The sequence below is a fragment of the Pipistrellus kuhlii genome, unplaced genomic scaffold (assembly GCF_014108245.1).
Source record: "Pipistrellus kuhlii isolate mPipKuh1 unplaced genomic scaffold, mPipKuh1.p scaffold_m20_p_60, whole genome shotgun sequence".
NCBI classification, from domain to species: domain Eukaryota; kingdom Metazoa; phylum Chordata; class Mammalia; order Chiroptera; family Vespertilionidae; genus Pipistrellus; species Pipistrellus kuhlii.
The window spans coordinates 960,473-978,207 of NW_023425563.1; positions in this window are offsets into that span (position 1 = coordinate 960,473).

Sequence of the window (17,735 nt, forward strand, 5' to 3'; positions counted from 1 at the left end):
GGAATGGAAGGGCAAAGGAGAAGGAAGCATTAGGAATGGTTCTTGGGTTTGAGCTTCATCTCGTTGATGGTGGGGGTTGGCTGGAGGGAGGGACAGGAGGCCAGGAGCCGTTGGTCCCATGAGAAAGAGTCCTGGTAATGAAGATGTGGCTCTTCTGGACTGAGGAGGGTGGATACTTCATGGTTAGCCACCAAAGAACCTTTCCTAAAGAGACAGAGGGTCTTGAGTCTTTTCCTGAGTTATTCAAACATCGGTCATCTAATGGGAGTGGCCATGCACTAGGTTGCCGTGGCTGTGGAAGGAGGAATGGGTCACCCCTCAGCAGAAGTAAGGAACTGACTTTATCAATCCACTAGAAATGGTGAGCATGGATTGGAGCCCAGAGCTGCCTGTTCCAGGCATAACAGCCATTCGAAGGGCACCTTGAAGAATTAGTCTGAAGAACTCTCCTGTGGAGTTTAAAAGAAAGAAATCCTGAGGGTAATGAAAAGGCGAGATAACATCCCAAAGATTTCTAGCGGGAGATACGATGTGAAGATGCTCAGGAGCCTTGGCAGGCACGCCACAGTCTTTTAGAAGATGCACCAGCCAGATACTGGATAAGATCGAGCTTCCGTAATGGAATTTTTCTTTACCGAGAGAGATCCAATTCCAGCCAAGTGGAGTCAAAGGCGCCAGCTTCTACTCTGGCAGGAAAGACGGTTGCTTCCTGCTTTACATCCCGTGAAACCTAACAAACCGCAAGCCACAAGCTTTTCTCAAACCCAGCAAAGAGGCACGATTGCCGAGCAAACAAAAATCTCAAACCCGGGGAGAGCCAGATGCAGGCAGGGAGAGGAGAGCGGGCATTTCTCACACAGGCAGCTGCTGCCTGACGTACATATGCTGGCGGGAAAATACAACTTAAACTGCGAACTAATTGGTAAAGGCAGCTCGGCAAGCCTGGGAGTGAGGGCACCTGAGCAGGACGGACCTGGGTCGGGGTCACACCCTCTTGCAAACGCTCATGGAGTGTGTGTGCAGCAAACGCAAGTGAAATACTAAACAGCAACCGCACGAGGGATGGGCGGGAGGGTGAGGAACGGGCAGTTGGAAGCTCGGGCTCTGCGTAGGAAGTGCTATCGTATTGCTGTAAGTCTATGTTGTAAATATGAGGAAAACATTAAAAAATAGGTATACATACTCAATAGAAGAAATAAAATGGAATCATAACATGGTCCGTTAAAGTCAGTGAAGACAGAGGCAAATAAAACAATGGAAAGACATAGAAAACAGCAGACAAAATGGTAAATTTCCATTCAAGAATATCAGTAGTCATTTTAAATGTAAGTGGTCTAAATGCAACAGTTAAAAGACAGAGATTGTCAGGTTGGATTTTAAAGTGTGAGATCAACGATATGTTATCCAAAAGAAGCCATTTTAAATATAAAGACGATACATTTAAAGTAAAAAATGGCACGTGACATACCATACGCACACAGTGACAGAAAGCTGGAGAACTATGTGAATCTTACCGGAGATATTATGGAGACATAGGGACAACCAACACATAAGGATAAAGGAGTCCGTTCTCCGCAAAGAAAGAATGTGCTGTGTTTGCGACTGACACCACAGCTTCCGGGCACATGAAGCATAAAACAGGCTGGAGGGAAGGAGACATGAAAATCTGCCATCATGGCTGAGACGTCACACGCCTCTCTCAGCTATGACACAACCAGTGTCTGCCTCCAGCACGCAGGCAGCCGTCAGTCAGGACGTGGATCACATACACAACCACGTGCCTCACTGACACTTAGAGAACACTCTGCCACCAACAGCAAAACACTCACTTTCTCCTAACGAGACTGTGATATTCACCAGGAAAGATTACACTCCAGGCCATAAAAACCTTAATACATTAAAAAGAAGAGAAATCACAAAATCATGTTCTCAAAGATGGAACTAAACTAAAAATCAATGACAGAAATATATCCAGAAAATCTCCAGATATTTGGAAAGTACATAACATACTTCTCAATTACACAGATTTTAAAAGGGAATTCACACCCAGACCCACACCACACAGACACTCCCATGCACGCATGCTCACAGGCACACACCTGCTCGTGTGCACACACATCCACACTGGAGATGCCCTCCCTCATGTCTTCGGGCCTTCCCCGGTGTTAGCTCTTCCTGGAGCCCTTACCTACGGCCAGCTCGGTGCTCCTCCACTTCCTCACAGCTCAGGGAGGCACTTTGGCAGCGACTTCATCTCTCTTACCCTCTGTGGCCCTGGCACCCAGCACGGAGCCTGGCCAGTAAATATCTGTCTGAATCAGAGAGGACACAGGTACAGTGTCCAGGGGGGAGGGATGGTGAAGAGGGAGGAGGAGGCAGCAGAAACAGGGTGGTCCTGCCCGGGTGCTGAGGCTTGTTCTCCCACAGTGGACCGCGGCCCCGCAACAGTCCCCCTAAGGTAACCCCACGCCTCTGATGGAACAGACAGGATGGGAGTCTGTCTGCCTTCCCACGAGTTACGGTCTGGGTGACCAGCCAACACGGGTTCCGCTCCCCGGTTAGAATGCGTTTCCATGGTGACCTTCTGGTAATTAACTCCTTGGAAGGCATCCCAGACAGGCCAGCCTTTCCCAGGACTGGCACCCAGAGTCCTTCCAGCCTAGGACCACCCACCCATTCTGGAAAATTAGCTTCGTGTTCACGTTGTGAGGAGGGGTACCTGCTCCCCTTTAAAACTGGAGGCGCTCACACTCCCAGGCGGGTGTCATCTATGCTTCCTCCAGGTCACAGGACAGAACCAGGGTGCCCACTGGGTCCGGTGAGCCCGTTAACTACAGATCGCGGTGAGAGCCTGCAGAGCCTGGAGACAGGACGGCCTGGTCTCCAGCACTTCCATCCTCTCTCCAGCTTTGGAAACGCAAGCAACTGCCATGGGTGACGGACCAGGGCACCAAGCACAGACTGCAGACGGACAGGCGTTGTTTTGCCGCGCACGCGGGCAATACTTGCTGGCATGTGAAATTCACTGTTTAGCTTCTCTCTGCTCGGCCAAACCCCGTGATAGGAACACGAGGTGGGCCCGAAGGAGATGGATTCTGCGTAGATTACTCGCCCAGGGCCTGACCCACACCTGCACAGAATCAGTGCGGACGCTGGAAAGGCGCCCTCCAAGGAAACCTCATTTTCCAAGAGAGAGCGGTGGAGGGAGATGGCACTGCAGACGCAGCTTCGGAGCTGGTCAGGCGCACAGGGCGAGGGTCTGGCCTGGACACAGCTCGCCCACCTCCCAGCCTGTCCTCGGTGACATGAAAAACATTCTAGAGAGCGTGTGCCTGGGAGGCAGGCCAATCTGCAGCACAGACCACAGGCCGTGGCAAGGCGAGTCGCAGGCCCGAGAGAAAGGGAGTCAACTCTCCGAACCGAAGGCCTGGCCCCGACCTGCAGGGACGTCTGGGCGGACCGTGGGTCACTGAGCAGGAACTGGCATCAAGGGAGCAGCGGGCATGGAGGCGCTGCTGAGGGAGCGAGCACCCACTCCGGGAGGGCAGGGCAGGTGTCCGGCAGCGGCCTGTGGGGTGAGAGTGAGGCCTGCTCGCTCCATACCTCAGCTCTGCCTCAGACTTGCTATGAGTCAGGATGAGTCTCATCATCTTCTCAGCTGGAGCTCCTCACCTGAGCTATGCAGAGCTGCCTCCTGAGGCTGAAGATAAAATGAGACGAAGGCCCTGGCCAGTTGCTCAGTGTTTGGAGCGTCAACCTGCAGGCTGAAGGGCTGTGGGTTTGACTCCCAGTCAAGGGCATACACCTGGGCTGCAGGTTTGATCCCCGACCCCACTCAGGGCACATGTGGAAGACAACTAACCAATAGATGTATGTCAGCGCCCTGATTCCCCTTGAGTCCTACGGCTCCTGGCTTCCATCTTGAACTGGTTACTTCTAAGCATCCTTGAGGGGAAGGGTCCATGGGAAACCAGGACACTGTCTTAACAGAAACAGGAGGCCTGGGTCCAGGCCGGGGATGGGAGGGTGGAGAGTGGGCACCAGAGCAGGTAAGTGATGGGAAAGCAGGGTCAGTCCTCAGAGTGCCATGACTCCTGATGCCATGTCCTACAGCCCTGCCTTAGAGCCCCCCTCAACCCTGAAGGACACACATGCCATAGAGCCATCTCCTGCAGCCGAGATGGGACAGGTTCAGAAAGCAGTACCTGGATAGGGGGGGGGGGGGGGGGTGGAGAGCCAGAGCAGAGCAGGAAGGTGATGAGCTGAGACAGCAAGGAAAACTCCCCTTTACAGAAGCCTTGCCCTGCTCATGCAGGGTGCATGCCACACTCAGAGGGTCAGACCACAGCTCCTCTGAAACCATCCACGTGTCATCCTCCAGATCACAAGCTCCACCAAGCCCAGCACCTAGATCTGTCTTGTTCTGAACTTAACAAACCTTAAACCTAACCCTGACCCTAAACTGAATTCTAAGCCTAACTGTAACATTAAGTCCAAATCCTAAGCCTAGCACTAGCTCTACCCTTTACATTAGCCCTAAATCTAACCCTAAACCAAAACCTAACCCTAAGCCTAGCCCTAACCATAACCCAAATGCTAGACATAACCCTAACCCTAGACCTGGCACTAGACCTAGCCATAGCCCTAACCATAACCCTAACCCTAATCTTAGCTTTAACCCTAGGCCTAATCCTAGCCCTAACGCTAACCCTAAACCTAACCCTAGCCCTAAACCTAAGCCTAACCCTAATCTAAAATAACCTAAACCTAACACTAACCCTAACCTAAACCTAACTCTAAACTAACCTAAACCTATCACTAACCTTAACCTAGCCCTAACTCTAACCCTAACCATAACATTAACCCTAGCCATAGCCATAGCCCTAACCCTAACTCAAACCCTAACCTTAAGCCTAAACCTAATCCTAACCCTAGACCAAGCCCTAATCCTAAACCTAACCCTAACTTAAAACCTAACCCTAATCTTAATCCCAACCCAAGACCCAGCCCTACCTATAACCTTAACCCTAGATCTAAACCTATTCCAAAACCTAAATCTAGCCCTAACCCTAATCCTAACCCTAATCCTAAACTTAAACTGAACTCTAACCCTAATCCTAACACTAGCACAAATCCTAACCCTAGCCCTAGAAACACTAGTCCTAACCCTAACCCTAAACCAAATCCTAACCATAGGCGAAAGCCTAGCCCTAACCCTAACCTCAACATAACCTTAAAACTAACCCTAACCAAACACTACCCATAGCCTAAGCCATAACCCTCACTCTAGACCAAAACCTAGCCCTAGCCCTAACCTTAAAACTAACCTTAACCCTTAACCTAGCCCTTGCTCTAACCTTAACCCTAAACCTAACCCTAACCCTAAATCTAGACCTAACCATCTCCCTAACCTTAGCTATATAACTAACTCTAACAATACCACTAGCCCTAGCACTAACCCAAGCCCAAGCACTAAACCTAATCCTAGCCCTAGCTCTAGTCATAAACCTAGACCTAACCTTACCCTAACCCTAGCCTTAGCCCTATTATTAATCCTGGCTCAAAACCTAACCCTAACATTAACCCTAGACCTAACCGTAACCCTAGTACTAACCTGAACTAAATCTAAACCTAGGCCTAACCCTAACCCTAACCCTGACATCAACCCTGTCTTTAACCCTAACCCTAACTCTAACCCTAACCCTAGCCGAAAACCTAATCCTAAACTGAACCCTAAACCTAACTTTAGCCTTAATCCAAGCCCTAACCCTAAACCTAGGCCTAGACCTAACCCTAAACCTAGCCATAACCTAAGCCCTAACCCTAACACTACCCAGCCCTAGCCCTAGCCCTAACCCTAAACCTAACCTAACCCTAGCCCTAGCCCTAACCTTAACCCTAAACCTAGTCCTAAACCTAGACCTAACACTAACCCTAATTCTAGCCCAAATCCTAACCCTAATCCTAGCCCTAACATTAAATCTAACCCTAACACTAGCTGTAGCCCTAGCCCTAGCCCTAACCCTAACCCTAAGCCTAACCCTAGCCTGAAACCTAAATTTAACCCTAGCCCTAGCCATAGCCCTAGCCCTAACTCTAACCCTAACCCTAATCTTAACCCTAGCCTAGCACTAGCCCCTCCCAGGACAACTCCATGCCTGGCACAGAGTGGCTTCCAAAGACAGGAAGAGTGAGCTCGGGGTCAAGAATGGAGTAGCCATGGTCAAAAAAGCAACCACAGCCTGGTGGTGTGTGGCGTGTGGAGGAATTATCGTTGCAGGTTCAGGGAAACACTTAGGCCAACATACTAAATGCAAACACAATCCCTTTTCCACACTGGAGTAAGATGTGCTTCACCGACCTCGAGTGCAGTCATTAATCTGTGAGCTCACGTTGTAACACATAAACTCCTTCCTGTGTCTGCCAGCAAAGGAGCCTTCAGGATCACCGGGCCTTAGACACACGCAGGGTTTGCCCCGAGGCTGGCCTCCGACAGAAGCACCAGAGCTCCGTGTCCCGCAAAGAAAGGAGATGAAGAGGATCCTGGGCGGGAGCTGCTGCTGGCGGGCCCGGCCTTTCTAAATGGTCACAAATCGCATCGAAAGGCTGAGGCGCTACCAAGAGGCTCCCCATGGGCACACCAGGACGATGTAACCATCACCAGGAAAGTGGCCGTCACAGGAATCAGAATGTCCATTCAGGGAAAACCGGCCCACAACGATGCCCCACGCGGGTGGGGAAGTTAGCGTAGAGCTCCCAAAACCTTCACTGAGCGACTGGTGGGGTGGGATGTGCGGGAGCAGCCTGTAGCCCCCAGAGTACCTGCTGGCTGACAAGAGAGCTACAGTCACACACTGGGGAGATCCGACAGCCCCCATCCAACCCGAAGGTGGAGCTCAATTGTCACCGCAGTGGAGCAGACAGACGTGTGCCCCTGATGGGTCGATGCGACAAACCAGCCCTCATCCACGCTGCTGAGTGCAGGAGCCGGTGCCCTCCAAGTACTGTTTAAACCGTGCGAGTTGGGTTTTTAGTGTGAATCAGACAAATAGCAAAACGTAACCAGGAAGCATGATGCCCAGTGTGGGACCCTGGGAAAGTGCACCCCTTCCTCTGGGTGGACGGGCTGAATGCTGAGCACCTCGAGTTCCTGTTGTTCTGGTTCTGATCTGCCTGAGGGACTCCGAAGGCCCACGCCTTGGTAAAGTGGGCGACCTGGGCTGGGGCCATGTCCCAGAATATCTAACGTCTCACCCTGCTGGTCTTACTTCCCAGATGCTAACGCTGCTGCAGAGCGACGCCTGTTTGGAAGGAGCAGTGACCTGTGAGGAACTGCACCACACTTCCCGCGGAGCCGTTCGTGAAACCCTGGCGTCCCATCTCAGCAACCACAGGATTCACCTGCTGAGAGGGGGTGAGGAGGTAGCGTCTCCTGCTGTTTCATGCGTATCCGAAGTCTGCTGAGTGTGATGTGGCCATGGGCTGGGGCAGGAGAGGAAGTGGGCGCTGAAGTCTCGGCCTTGGCTGCTCACACGCCGTTTCTTCTGGGACTAAAGCTCCCGGCTCAGGGTCGCTCCAAAGCTGGGCTTCACACAAGGATCTCTCTGCACCCCCACAGTGTTGGAGGGACTGAGACAAATACTGTAAGTCACGGACCAAAGGTTGAGATTTCCTGATGCTCTAAGGACCAGTGCGAGGCTGTGGATGGAAAGAGGCTGTCACAGGCCTGTCACCCACACGTGATGCCGTGAAAGGAGGACTGGCTCACCTCCACACTCAATGGATGACCTAAAAATACCACTGCAAACTGGTGTTCATTTTCCATGGAAAAGGATAAGTCCCTGTTTCCTGCTGGGAATTGACTACACCCTAATTCTGTTTAACCAGTAACACCATGGGCTCTTGAGAATCGCATTTGCATGGAAAGCCTGCAGCCGTTTTCACTGGCCCGGGCAGAACAGCAAACACTGCACTTGGGGAAGCGCAGGCTCAGTGCATGTTCTGCTGGAATAACAAGGGCCACAGCCAAACTGCTGGTGGCTCAACTGACACACAGCCCTTTGCCCGCCGCTGGCGCTCTGCTCTGGCCACGTGAAGCCATTCCCCCACTAACTCTCTTCTTTCCCGGGTCCCAGTCCCCACAGCCAAATGGAATAAAGCCAAACCGAGGTTGAGGAGGGGCGTGTGTGGCGCGTGGCCTGCTTCTGTAAGACACACACACTTAGTAATTTCCATCAAACCTGATGTGATTGTCCAGGTTTCAAACCACCCATAACTGTAGCTCTCCTCATTTCTTGCTGAGCTGATTCTGTCATCTCCAGGGGGTGGGGGGCTGTGTTTGTAATAGACTCTTAAGAGTTGAGACTATTCAGACATAAGCTGGATAGTGCTACGAACACTGTAGCCTGGGGAGTGAGGAAGGGCGTGGCCAGGTGGCATATGCCTGAGGAGGGTCCTGAAGACAGCGTGTTGGGGAGCAGGGACAGGTCTTTCAAGAAGGAAGACGAGAAAGCGGCATTTGGAAGAACGTAGGTAAGGACAGGCAGGGCTGGGAGGCGGAGTAGAGGGTTGTGTCCCAGCAAGAGGTGCTGCCTGAGCCCCTGTACGCCCCTCCTGGGACGGGTGAGGACAGTGACATCCGGAGGGGACTGAGCCGAAGAAAGGCTTATGGGAAGACATTGTATGAGTCCAGCTTGTCCAGCAGCACAGACCAGAGGACACATCATCAGTGTCAGAGGAGATTCTCCATCTCAGATCTGCCTTGAGCTTCCAGTGGCCATGCCACTTCCCCTCTGCCGGGTGCAGCCCTTTGCGGCCCCAAATTCAATGGGAGAAACTCCTGACAGACTTGGCACCGTGGACAGATGGGAGCTTTGCTTTCCAGCCCCCGCAGCCCGGAGCTCTAAATGCACTTGGCTGTGGATGCCCTCCGGGCAGGACAGCTCCAGACTCTCATCACCTCTCCGGCTCTCGCTGGCCTCCAAGGATAATTGGCTTTCTTGCCGGCACATCATGCATTTTAAAGACTCTTCCCAGAACTTTTCGTTGGTTTCAGTGGTGGTGTTTGTCATACCTAGCCTACCATTCTGCTTAGAAGGCATTCTTCGTAATAGCTGTGCAAAATCCAACATATAAATGTCCCCTTTTAATCACTGATGGATGGCCAGCCAGCTTGTCGGTGGTTTGTTATTGATGCGAAGAGGCCTTGGGCATGTGTCTTCCTGAGTGTGAGCTCTCCCTTCCACCGGACCTGCTCCGCCTGTCAGGATGGTGATGGCCGTCTGTGGCTGCATCTGTACATACATGAATAGACTCAGAAATGCACCTGCACCCTTTCACAGTGTACACATCTGCCCCTGGTTTTGCAGAACTAGTATGGTGAGCGCACCTACACACAAACACACAGACACAAAGACATTCTGACACACAAACACACAGACACACTGACACACTGACACACTGACACACTGACACACACACACACACTGACACACAGACAGACACACAGACACACAGACAGAGGCAGACACAAAGACATACAGACATGGCCCCACACTTAAAGGATGTACTGCTTTAGTGAGCCATGTGACTCACACAGCCATCAGGACTCCTCACACCGAATGTTTCAACATGCAATTCCCAAAACAGCGGCATTCTCCTACCTAACGATCATACCAGTAGAACAGACAAGAAACACAACATGGATGTAATTTTATTATCTAAAATGCTGTTTGTATTCAAATTTCTCCAGTTATCCCAGTAACCTTCTACAGACACTTAAAAATTCCCTTTCCATCTGGACCAGCCGCTGGCTGGCGTCTAACTGGGGTCTTCCTGGTGTTGCCCACCTCCTGATGCAGGCGGTTATTTCGCACGCTCCCCCTCAGATGCATCTGTCTGATGATTTTCACAGACCTCATTCAGAAGAATCATTTTTGGAAAATTCTCTTCCTGGTGCATCCCAGCTGCAGGCCATGAAGTGGCTTTTTCCTGTGTCCCTTTGGAAGGTTGGAGCATTTGCTTAAGGGGGAGTCCTCCAGCCTCTTTCTTATTAAGTTATCCTTTTCCAGAGTAACTGATTGCGCAGTCAAACCTCGTTTCTCTAACGACTCCCATCTCGAGCGATCAGAAAAAGTATCTCTGTTGTTGAACCAAACTTCAGTTCTCCACCTGACAACCTTTTAGTGCCGATACCTCTGCTTGACCAAAAGCATCTCTCAGGCAACAAAGGAGCGAATCCTTTTGTCGCTGGTGAAATCCTCTATTAGCACAATTTCCAAACCTGTGGAGGCCCTCAGTGGTGCTGATGCTGCAAAGGGTGTGAGAGAAACAGTGAGCGCAGGCCTTGAAGAGGTCGGAAGACGGCTGAGCATATGGATAACCGGAGGCAATGGCATATGAACCAGCAGAGATGCAGCAGGCTAACCTGAAAGACACCCCTGAACCGAGCGCTAAGTCACTCCTGTAAGGCCAGAAGGGGCTGGTTTGATAAGTTTAAGAAAAGAAGTGTTTATTTATAGATTAAACAGTATATTAGACATGCACTGTCTATAAGAAAGGTTAAAAACAGGGAATCACGTAGAGGTCTGGAACAGATTAATTCCATTTACATTGTTTCTGAAGGGGAACAATGACTCTGTTTTCGAACAAATCGCTTCTCAGCCTTCCAGAACAAGGAAAGTTCAAGAACCGAGGTCCAACCGTAACTGACGACAGCAGACCGACGGAGAGAGTGCAGAGATCCTCTTCGCCAGCAGCGCACACCCCGTGACTGTGCCCTCTGTGACTGGAGCACCTGCTGCTGCTCGCCTGGGTGGTGATGGTGATGTTGGCGGGAAAGGCAGAATGAGCACCTAGTTTGCACCTCAGACCTTAGACGCCTTTCTCACTCACGGTCTCCCCTGCTGGGCAGTGAGTCCCTGATCCCTGGGGCCTGCCGCAGGGCGCACAGGGGCACTAGGCGAATGCTCACACACGCTGGGGGCTGAAATTCTTTGTGCACGTCTGTGTATCTTGGGCCTTCAGGAAATGACTTCCACGTGCCTCGTTCCAAATGCATGAAATCACATGCCTTTAGTCTAAGACGATTTTCTTTCCGTTGCTCAAAATACTTCCTTAATTTGGAAATTGGGGTTCGGGAAACAAACCCTTCTCCCTCCCTTTATTCCCCTCCTGACTGAATACATGCAATTCACATCCCCTCGACCTTCCTCTCGGAAAATGACTCCTCCTCTGGCCTGTCTGCTGGAAGCCACTCTCTGCTCCTCTCAGAGTGACTCTCTGTGGACCCCGGTGGTTCCAGGAGTCTCGACCACCACCTTCCGACTCCTGGGGAAGAGGAGACAAAGGAGTGGAGAGTGGAAGGTGGGTTCTTACAGAGGTATCACTGGAGCTGCCAGATAGGAAATAAGACATCTAGTTCAATTTAGATGCAATAAAGGTGTGTGTGAGCATATGCATGTCCCATGCAACATTGTTCTTAGTATTAGTATATCCCAACTACAGCATGGAGCACACTTAAACCAGAAAACCACTCCTGTTTTTCCTAAATTCGTATTAAAGGAGTGTGTGTTTATGGGATAAGCTGAGGACACAGCGTGCTCTGCGGTGACAAACCCTGTCATGGACCGTATGTCCCTACTCAGCTCTCATGAAGGCCCAGTGAGGGGGCAAGCAAATGAATTACTGCTTCGAAAGGAAGATGTTTAACCTCCAGGTGGCAAAACGTTTACCAAACCAGGCCTTTAGGCTGTTATTTCACCATTGTCCATGGCTTTCCTGGAGGGACAGGTGACCTTCCCCCAGAGGAAGGTGACTTGTGCCTGCGTCCTGTGGGTATCATCAGGGCACCAAGTACCATATTCCCTTCCGGAAGCAGCTGGTCCCATCCTGAGTCCATGTGCTCACGAGAGACTGTGCTCGTGAGAGACTGATCCCAGACCCAGGACAGAGAGCTTGCAGAGCTGCCCTCTGGCCTGGTGCAGATTCATGTACTAGTAAGGGTCCCTCGGCCTGGCCTGTGGGGATCAGGCTGAAAATGGTTCTCCAACATCCCCCAAGGATTGCAAGAGGGCCCAGGCCAGGCTGAAGGACTCCACTGGTGCATGAATCCCTGCACTGGGCCTCTAGTATGAATATTAGATATTTGGTTAATATTTTCCCACCCCTCCTCCCCCTTCCCTCTGAGATTCATCAGTCTGCTCATGTTTCTATGCCTGTGGTTTCTGCTCCTGCATTGAGCATCTGCCCCCTGGTGGTCAGTGCACATCATAGCTACCAGTTGGACAGTTAGCTGGTCACTTTGGCTTTTATATATAGAGATAGCGCAGACCTAAGGTAGGCCAATGAGACACAATCACAGGTCTTTGGCTAGAAATTACTGGGAAGGAAATTTTGTTTTGGTTTGTTTTTGAGTTTTTTGTTTTTGTTTTTCCAACTTGGTAAGCATAGAGTACTTGATCCCACAGGAGAAAACATGCCTGAGACTTAAACCACCCTAACATAAAGCCAGAGGGAGGAGGGGTATGAGGAGCAAGGAAGAATGAAAGGTGGGAAGGCAGGGGGCCTAGGGGGACAAACCCTGAGAAAGTAACTTGAGCACCTGATCCAGCCATGCCTGGAGTTCAATGGCCCTGGACCTCTCAGTGATATGTGAGCCTGCCCATTTTTTCCCTCAACTCAGGTTTAGTTGGATCTCTGCCACTGGCCAAGAAAAGGGCCCTAAACACCTGCTTTTACATTTTAAATCTGTCCTGGCCAGAAATCTGACAGTTATTTACAGGACACTTACTGTGTTCTAGGCACTGTTGTGAGCACAGAGACCCAGCGTGAATAGGAAGTAGGCCCTATGCTCAGGGAGCTGGTACTTAGTCATCCAGATGCCCAGCACACCAGGAGGCTGTGCTTCTCAGTCTGAGAGGAAGCTCCTGAGGCTGTACTGACCCCACCTCAGGAGCAAACCCCAAACAGAGGATTCTTCAGTGCATCAGCCTTCTCCCTGAGGCCGTGCACACGACCACAGGTTTGCTGGAGAAAACCCCAGTACATTTCCTCTGCACTCCCCTAAGTGCCTGCATCTCCCAGCATCACCCTCGATCACCCCACCCTCCAGCGTGTCCAAGTACATCTGAGACCCCAGAAGGCGACGAGGCCTACCTGTGCCCGAGATTCACATTCTGAGGAGAAATTCAATAAAAACTAATTCAATGTTTACCTCATTTCCTTGGAAATGACCCTTACATGCCACTGTTTGTCAAACTGAATCAGTATGTAGGCACAACCTCTCCTCAGTCAGGGCTAATTAATTCCTGCTCACAAGAAGGAACATCACCGCAGCCACTCACACCTGCACAGGGGCTCCTGCACATGCGTGGGAGCACTCACACCTGGTGAGGGTGGAGAGGCTCCTGCACATGCGTGGGAGCACTCACACCTGGTGAGGGTGGAGAGGCTCCTGCACATGCATGGGAGCACTCACACCTGGGGGTGTTGGGATACTGCACATGCGTGGAAGCTCATTTCTGTAGGAGGAGGAGCCCAGCCACGACTTGGAGGCTCTGAGCAGGGAATCAGGTACAAACAACCATTAAGGTAATGGTCATTAGACACTCAGTTCCCAGCATCCTTATCAAGGGGTTTTATTAAATAACTAGAGGCACAGAACATGAAATTCGTGCACAGGCCTGGCCTACGATCAGGGCCATCTTCCTGCTGGCTGCCCTCTGTGTGTGGGGCGACTGGCTGGGTGATGGGGGGCCCAGCGCCACCCATGTCCACTGCCACCCACCCCCAGTTCCCCGTGCCCCATTGGGTGATCGGAGCCTGCCGGCTACGGGAAGCAGGAGGGGAAAGAAGTTGGCGGGTAGACCCTGATTGGGCGATCAGGGCCTGTGGGCTGGGGCAGCTCCTGTATTGAGTGTCTACTGCTAGTGGTCAGTGCACTTCATAGCTGACCAGTCGTACTGCCGTCTGGTGATTTGCATATTAGTATTAAGTAATGCACTTTTAATGGCACTAACTTCAGCCTCATTAAATAATCTCCTTGAATATCCTTCTAAAAAGCTGGCACATCAAACAGATGCTCCTTGTCATTGGCCACGATGCCATCGTTAAAGGAGCTCCCAAACTAGAGACCGAAGTCATAAATGGCACCATGCATAGAGAGCCACCAAAGGGCCTTCCCAGAGGGGGTTTGAACTTACATCCAGAATCAGTGAACAGGAGCCTCAGCTCTTTGCCAAGGCCTCGGGTCTGATGGGTTAATAATGGTGTGAGGCCGAGGGGGTGCTCAGTTATTAAACCAACCTCTCACGTGCCACTGAAGTGGCCATTCATTGTCCGTGGCCCATGGACAGCAGCTCAGTAGGCCTCTGGCCAAGCCTGTGTGCACGTGTGTGTGCTCGCCAGGATAAAAGGCAGCAGTGATAGCTACCTGCGAGAACGTCTCTCCCGCACTGACAGGTGTGGAGGTCAAAGGCGCAGAGACTGCAGAGCCGGGGCGTGGTGGGGCACACCACAGTCCTTCCCGTGGTGCCAGACACGTCCTGTGCCTGTGCGTCCAAGGCCGCAGCCTCAAGCCACAGGTGCCTGTTGAGCACTCAGAGTGTGGCTAATGCGACTCAGTGAAGTTCATTTTGATTAACCTCACTGCAAAGGCTGTGCCCGGCGAGTGGCTCTTGTATCAGAACTGAAGGAACACGTGTGAAGTTAAAAATGTCTATGACCCTCCATGGCCATTGGCCTTGGAACATCAGCTTTGTGGACAGACTCATCCCAGCCTCCAGGATCGGGAAATAGAATCCTTCCGTGAAAGCCATGCTCACTCATCCATCATCCTGTCATTTTCTTAAAGAGCCCTTTATTCTGCATGTCTTGTTCTATTTCCTCCATTACTGCACCTGTCAATTTGCATCACACATTGTCCCTCAGCTGAAATACACGCCCTGGGCCGGCCCACGCATGGTGTGTTTTTATTGCACATGCAGAATTGATGCGAGAGCTAATGATACAGCCACTGATTAAAAACATAGCTCACAAAATGTCCTTGAACTTCTGACAGGCAGATATCTTGTTGAGCAAGGACTGTCCTGGGTGTCCTACCCAGATTTCCCCAGGTGGCTGGGGGGTGGGGGAGCTTTATCTCACCTCTCCATCCTGGCACCCAATGAAGAAAGAGCCTCAGAGCCACGGCCTTGCTGGCCTGACAGAGGCCATTGAGACCCAGTCTTACAGCTTCACTGTGACAGTCACAAATATCGCCTGATGTGTCAGAACATAGTCCAGGTTGAACGACATTTTTAAATGAAGAAAACAAGATTTGTAGATTTGCTTGCCAGTTTCACGCTTTGATCCTCATACGAAGAAGTTCACGTGTGACAAGTGTCACTTAGGGTGCTGTCTGATGGGGTTTCCCAGAACCACGAGGGCCCCGGTTCCCCAGCCCAGCGAGGGGGCCACCGGGATCAGCGCCGCCCTCTCATTGGTGTCGTCTTCCACTCCCTCCTAAGAGCCCGTGTTGCAGTCCACACACTGGCTGTGAGGTTGTTTTATGATCCCGGGGGACCCAGGGCCCTGCTGACAGTGAACTCCCAGAATCCCCCGAGCACTCTGTGCGGCTCTTAAATGTTTGCTCAGCCCAGGCCGCGCTGCTCCCGAGTCAGTTAAAGGGCCAGGACAGACCGGCACACACACTCCAGGACTTTCGGAAGAGGACTGCCCCTAGGAATTGTGGGCAGGAGTAAGTCAACATCCATCCCTCTGGGAAAGACAGACAAACAAAAACCAACTGCACTTTCCCGGCAACATACACTTAGGTCCACACTGTTCCCCAAGTGTGTTCCCCGGCACACTGCTCTCATCCGCAGGGTTTCAAGCACAAGTCAAGAGACTCTGACTTCAACCACATCAAGTGGAAATCGCTTAAAGGGAGTTAATGCTCTGACCAGTCCTGCTCCAAACCACCAGGCCAACCAGCTCTGCCACACTTCACCTGCTACCCCGGTCAGACAAGTGAGCGAGTCAGCGGTCCTTCGGGGCCTCCTTTGAGCTGGCCCTGGAAGTCCCATCACCTCTGCTTCTGGATTTGAACTTATGGGAGGTCAGCTGCCCCCCCCCCCCCAGCAGTGTGGGAGCAGCAAGCGGTTTTGATGGGCAGGTGGCTTTAGGATGCTGCCTATTCAGAAGGGGAGATGTACGCAGTGTTTGGGGAGCATTTAAAACAGAGGCAATATTTTAATAGCTGGAAATTAGAAAACATCCAAAGGCCAGCGGGAACGGGAGGCCAGTCGTGAAAAGCGCAGTAGAAGGGAAATGACGGTTGGAGGGCTTGTGTAGAAAATTCCGGGCAGCAGTGGGCTCTGTGATTAGCAGAATGATGGCCCCCAAATACTCTCCCCTCCCAACGCTGCAACCCTCTGAACATGCCCCGCACGTGGCAAAGGGGACTTGGCAGGTGTGAGGAAGGCTATGCACCTCGAGATGGGAGATGGCTCTGGTGCCAGGTGGGCCCAAGGCCCTCACGTGAGCCTTAAAGTAGAGGTCTCTCCCGCTGTGGTCAGAGGGAGGTGCCAAGACAGAGTGTCGGGCAGATGGACGCGACAAAAGCTTGAGCCGCTGCTGCTGGCTTGAAGACGGAGGGAGGGCAGGAGCCAAGGCCGCCTCCGGAGGCTGGGGCAGCGAGGAACCACTGTGCCCGGGGAGCCTTGGAGGAAGCAGAGGAGAGAACAGCCCTGGGCCTCCCCCAGAGGGCAGCCGCCACAGCTCCTGGCCGGGCTGGAGACTGTGGTTCATGTACAGCACGGAGGGAAAGGCATTTCGTCCCACACACCCCAGCGTTTGGAAATGTGAACTGTTCTCTTTCTCCTTACTGCCCAGCGGTGCAACCAAGGTCTTTGGTTACCCACACGGTCCATGTGAGGCCATTCCTTCCTCCTATCCGGATCCCAGCAACCTGCGCCCAGGCATCCGAGCCGTCCTATTCCCTCCGGGCCTGGCCCCGTGCTGGTGGCCACTCAAGGACCCATGTCAGCCTGGGAGCCTCTGATCCTCCTGCACAGTGGCTGCCCTCCACCCAGCCATGGAGGTGGAGCTGCAGATAGTGCCACTTAGTGGCTGAGGGCCACAGCTGCACCCAGGGCCAGGTCACAAGGCCTGTTTTGGTAGGGGTTTTTTGTCACCTTTTCATTGTATCCCTAGAGTAAGGTGACCAGACCCCCCGCTTTTGGCAGGACAGTCCCAATTTTTAACAATTTGTCCCACATCCCGCGGAGTTTTAAAAAAGGTCCTATCGGTCACCTTACCCTAGAGCTCTCTGGATCTGAGAGCTATATTGGATTTGCAGGTAGTGGCACAGAATGAGTGAAAGGAATTAAATAATGCCTACACTGAGGTATTGAACACCTGAAATGAAGTGGTCTAGTGCTTCAGCCTATTCTGTATATATAAAAGGCTAAGTGACTGACCATCCGACCTATGGGCCAGTACAGATGGCACACACTAGCAATTTAAAAATCAGTGTAGACTCACGCATGTGCAATACATATAAAGCTCTCACTGGCGCCATTCGCACATGTGTGTTTTACTCTGTCATTATCGATCATGAATTTGGTTGACACTTCTGTTATAGAGAAAGGGAGATGTTAAAATATTTCTTCTAATTAATTTCCTTTCAATATGTATGAATCTGTGCACTGGGCCACTAGTATTTGTACTTTTCTATATGAGAAATGGTGAAAAAA